The following is a 6255-nucleotide window of genomic DNA, read 5'->3' as shown; positions in this document are numbered from 1 at the left end:
AACAAAGAATTATTGATATATAATGTAGTTACAAAATATAAAGTATAGTATACGACGTTTATGAGAGCTTTTCTTTTGTGTGAAATATGTTTCAATTTTTTTATTGCGCGATAGTCCTTCGAAATATTAATATTGGGAATAATATATCTTTTTGAGTCTCTTAGATTACACATATATAGATTACTGTTAAGAGATTACATGGAAAAAAGAGAAAGCAGATAATTCTACTTTTAATGCATATATATTTGCTAGGTCGGTACATTCTTTATGAAATTCATACTTCACGTTAGGATTATTAAATTGAGATTTACTGTCAAAAATATGACAATCCGAGTTCGTCAAATATAACTTACCTCATATCTTCGCCAGTCTAGGAGTTAATGGCTCTTCTTACGCAAGAAAGATTTATACTTTCCGGGTATCAAGTGATTTAGTATGTACGATTTATCGTCAGTAATTTCGTACTGATTTTGAATAGAGTCCATTTGTATATAGACTGCGGTAATAGAACACTTTTCAGATGGAATCGTGAGAACAAATTTTTACCGCAATTTTCGCAATTCATATTCCTCGTGTACCTCGTGTTTCCACTAGCCAATTGAAATTTGCATTTATCTTGCACGAAAGTATTCTCACGAATGTCAAAATCGATATCTTTATAATGACACGCATACTTGATCGTATGATGTGCCACTGTCGAAAGGGAATTAGTGCGTGTAATTAAATATCGTTAAACAGAATACATTTGTAGTAACTCGTGATACGAACACTCGGGTAAAAACGACAATTAATGACGTTCTTCTTCTCCATTCGTCTAATGAAATCGTTAATTATACGCTTATGCTTTTATTTCATAAATAATATGGAGTTGTCAATGGTCCATTATTTTCTAATATAGGAATGGTGTCAAATAATGTTTGTTTGACAATAAACTCGGTAATTTTTTATCATTTGTGAATAATGATGTATTAAAATTTGCAGAGTATCTTCTAAATTATATCTGTATGCAGTATTTACCACTTATTCAACAGTTCCAATTAAGATGAACATGTAAAATTTCGATTGGATTGGAAATATTTAAGATTCGGTACGTAGCTCCTTAGCTGGGCATAGTTTTCAGAAGCATATTATGATTTTTAGAAAACTGTACAAATTATTATATTACACTGTCCGACAAATTTTAAATTTTGCGCTAATCTGTAATATCCATTAGGTGATTCTTATAGAGTTTATTTTCCTACATACGAATCCATAATTGAAATTGCTCTACCATCTTCAATTTCCGAAGAATGTGAATTTTTTCTAAAAATGCACGATTTTAGGGTAAAATGAACTATTACATAAAAGGTAAGAACGTCAGGAGGATCATTGTTATCTTAAAAATTGGGTAAGATTTCTCGAGTTTATCAATATCCATAATTATAATTAATTATATTTCTAAATAATTATTATTGGTCATCAAAATTTAAAAATAAGACTCTGAGGGTACTTCCTGCGCATATTATTAAATTTTTATTAAAGATTCTATATGTCACACGAATTCGTTACACAGTATCATATTCTGTTAGCTTTTCCGAAGAAGAAACCATGGAAGGGAATGGTCGATAGTTTTCAATTCGATTAGATCGAGTTTTACCGCCATTGCACGTTTGTCTAGTCTCGACAGTGCCGTAGCTATGCATAATCCGAGTACCAAGTGCAATTGAGATAATATATAACAGTCTATGAAAAAACCGAGTTGCATTAGAGGTATATTGAGTTCATCTTTTGAACAGAGTAACCTCAGGTCTCTCCTTTATATATGCAGCCGTGACTCGGTGAACTAGTAGCATGTTGAGAAAGACTCGAGTGAATTCGGAAAAAGCGGTTTCAGAAGTGCAACTTATAAAATAATAAAAAGTATGGAATTTGTGGGACACTTTATATATAATGGTATATGAAAGATAATGAAATGAAAAGACTTCGTATTAACGTTTAAAGCATTTGGTAGTAACATTCATATAATTAACAACATCGATATAAACGTTACATCTTCGATTCCTATAAACGAGTTTTCGATAAACGAGAAAATAATAAGTTTAACAAAGCAAGAACAATTACAACTATCGTAAAACTTGTTATAATAACATATTTTTGGAATTTTATTTGTGTTATGAAAATTTAACATTCTTAATATTTATAAGAATTTATATATATAATATTGAGATAAATATTTTAATAAGTAAAAGGATTTCTTATCAAAGAAAGTGATTTTATGATAAGAAATTGTGCGATTAAGGTTCTTATTTGTATGTATAGCTATATACCTTCTTAGGTATATAATATTACACTTTGATATTTCATTATGAATGAAAATATCAAATTGTTAAAAATATTTCGTCATAGATAATTAATCTTACTCGATGTATTTACATTCACAGAATACATATCGTAATTCGCATAGTTGATTAAATACAAATTAGCAAATTAATAGAAAGGAATTGCAAGCAGTGTACATATATTTATTCGTTAATAATTATTTCGAGATATATCTTGTTAATTAATATTTTTCTTCAATGTACATAAAATATGTTTCCTAAAAGTGCCTGAAGTTCGTCATAAATGGAAAATTTTCTATTAAAAAATAGATAAAATTTTAACTACTGCAAATCACATTCTATTACAATCACAATAAATCTCTTTGTTCATGTACAAGGAATAATTTATAAAATAACATTAGCTCCTATACAAACATTTAAAAGCACTTCAGTAAATATCTTTTATATCTAAGGTAGATTGCGGAATGTTTCGAAATTAAAATAATTCTTAAAAATAAGCTTTTAAATAAACTGATAACATGTATAAGTGCTCTCCTAAGCCGAAAAAATTATTAACATTAATTATCGTAGCCCGAGACACTTGTATTCTTTATTAGTGATTCTAATTTTGCTTTGATATTATTTTTTTTACCATTATATTATCCGATTAAACTCATACTAATGACATAGTAAATAAAGTAAATAGGAAGCTATCTCGTATCGAGTACACGTGTATTGTGAGAATATGAGTATTTCCAGTAATTATACGTACGTTTAGTATTACCAATTTGCTAAATATTATATATCGTGTCTCAAGTATATTTAGTCATCATTTTTATATAAGATACAATCCTGGGTATTTTAGGTAAGAATGACGATTCTGTAGAAGAATAAATTAGTTCAATTTGTATAGATATGCTGTACCTCCTATTAATCAATTGCTATCCCAATTAAAATTTTATCGTCATTTTTACAAAAATTTTCTATAAATTTTCTATAAACTGATATTAGCGATCTGTGTGTCAATGATTATGAAACGATCATAAATTCTTGTATTCCATTTCGAAATATAAAAAATTTCATACTTAAAATATATTATAATGTGAATAATTAATTACGGAAAGCTACGAAAGCTGCATTCATTATAAAATTTCTTACTATTTTTCCAAAACTGTACAGTTTTATTTCATTGTAATATAAATTGATATAACTCAAAGTAAGTGATAAAATCATTTCATTCAGATTATCGACTTACAATTAGATCACTTTCATAATTATTGGCACAATTATTAATGTCGAATTTTTATAAAATTTAATTTAACTAATTTAGTATTATAATACTTGGAATGCATGGAAAATAATAATACATAGAAATGCATGGAGAATAATCAAATTTCGAGAGAGATATCGCGAAATATTCTCCTCTTAAACGCTTGTAGAAAAATCAGCACAAGCTCAACCCTTATCGATGAGAACGTGACGTCGATGTCGATAAAAGTCCTCGTGTTGTGCATTTTGCAATACATGTAGTACGTGTGTACACGCGAATACATAAAGAAGGGGATCAGTAGTCCATGACCTAGACCTTTCTCAATGGATCTCAAGCTAAGGGGCGGCAAGGGGAAGGATTTCATATCTCGGAAAAGTTTTCTGTTGTTTCGGAAAGTTAAAAGCGGAGCATCGTAGTTTTGAAGAAAGCAAGATATATAGAGATGACACAACAATGGATCGAGATATTTCGTGCATATATCTTACATAGATACAAAGATTCTTAATTTAGGAAACGCAGGTTTGAAATGAAAGATATAATACGAGCAATATTTTCTTTTTCACGTTTCTTTAAAGAGATGAAATTTTTTGTATTTGTGTTTAGCCATCCTTGGTTTATTTGTGAAAATAATTTATTTCAAGAAATAATTCATTTATCTCAAATTAAAATAATTAGCTTAGAAAACTTATTCATATAATATAGTTAAGTAATTTATTTTAAATCAAAATAAAATTTAAACAAATTTATGCAAGTATATAATACCACCTTCCTCAAAATTTGAAATTGAAAAATATATTTTTAATTATAATCATAGATCCAAAATAGATAAAAACGCAGTTTCACATAATATTAAATTTCAAGATCCAGAAATATTTCATAAAGTCAATTTTCTAAAAATATCAGTTTTCCCAGCAATGCAATTATGTACCTTTCTCATCTTATCGAGATACACTATCACCTATGGGAATTTGAAAATCGATATAGTATCAAATGTAACATCATACATTTTATACGAGATACAAAATAAAATGCAATAAAAATTTTCAAACAATTTTGATGCAAAGTTCATGGGCATCGTATGCTTTAGATAATCAAAATAGTAGTGGCAAGTATAGCGAAACAGCTGACCAATTACTCAATTATTCTGTTCCACTTTCTTTTATATCATGATATGCTAATTAAACAAAATATTACAGAAATTTATCGAAACAAATTATAAATTTAATGTGAGGTTAAAAAAAGGGAAAATGTTTCGTGCCTGAAAAATTGATTCTTTCTCTCATAAAATTTGTTTCGTTTAATGACAGCTGACATTCGAAGGAAGGAGGAAAATTAATTTTGCGTGTTAGGAGTTACATTAAAAAATAAATAGCATGCAAAACAGTAGATCGATGAATAGTATCAAATTCCATAAATGTGGTACTCGTATCTTTTCTACAATATTGTATATATAACGTGTATTCGAATGAACATAATATTACTACAACGTATTTCATACAAAGGCGTATTTTTTTTTTAAATGTTATGAACTTCGTAAAAAGTGAAAAATTTTTCATTAGAAAATATATACACATATTATTCTAAATGTTAATTGCATAACTGTTTAATTATAATTACGAGAGGATCTTCGACGCGTAATGGTTTTATTACTTTCAGTCTGTACATGAACAGGAACTTGTTAACAAGGTTTCTGAAAAGAGAAAAAAAAGTACTAACAATATTTTACATTCCTAGATAATATAATAGCGAAAGTACTTTCAAAAACAATTTGTTGTTATGGCAGTTCCTTCAGTTTAAAAATCAATCATTTTTGTAATATAACAGAGTTCTTTTATTAAAGTGAGAGTAAAACATAACCTATACATTAATTATTTATGTGTAGGTTACACCTAATATAATAATATTTAACACTGTGTCAGTATTTATGCTATTAATAGCACAAAGTCAATTTTATTTTTAAATTAACTGAGTTTTCTATTAAAGTGAGAATAAAACATGATTAATTCTTAATATAGAAATTTGTTAATAAACAACATCTAACGCAATGTCAGTATTTATGCTATTAACAGTCTTTTTAAACAAGAACCTTTGGAGATGTTTATGGATCTTTGTATGTGAAAAATGTGAAATTAAAAATAGAAACGCCACAGTCCAAGAGTTTAATCGTTTAAATAGTGTGTCTTTACTAAAAGTATTAAAAGTTTTCGAATTTCTTAGATAAATAAGATTAATAGGAGGCGTTAAACGAATATTTGTTTCAAATATCCTCTTGCCACAAATCCTCTTCAAATTAAATACCACAAATTTAAAAATTGGAATTTAATACTTAACAATTGTATCTTGTTCTTTAAATGCAAGAAACAAAACTATAGTACTCTTTTAAATATAGATGTTTTAATTTTTGAAGCTACAAAAGTGACATTTTCTTCTGGAAAGCCTAGAATCTTATCATCGTCACATTTCCTATCATGTTTGAAACTAAGTTTGGAAGATGCTTGTCTATTTTAGGCTTTGAGTACATGATTCAATCCATCGAATAGCTTAGAATTCATCGAGGAAAAACTCTGATTCGAAAAAATTCTAGAAACGTTCAGTCTTCTTAGTAAGTTTTTAAACAGAACATTACGTTTCAAATATATAATATTAAGTCCATATCGTGTTACATTTTCCCTCATATTAAACAATATT

This window comes from Eufriesea mexicana, unplaced genomic scaffold (assembly GCF_001483705.2).
Source record: "Eufriesea mexicana isolate 0111107269 unplaced genomic scaffold, ASM148370v2 scaffold337, whole genome shotgun sequence".
Lineage (NCBI taxonomy): Eukaryota > Metazoa > Arthropoda > Insecta > Hymenoptera > Apidae > Eufriesea > Eufriesea mexicana.
The sequence above is the reverse complement of the archived record's forward strand: the minus strand, read 5'-3'. Positions refer to the sequence as shown.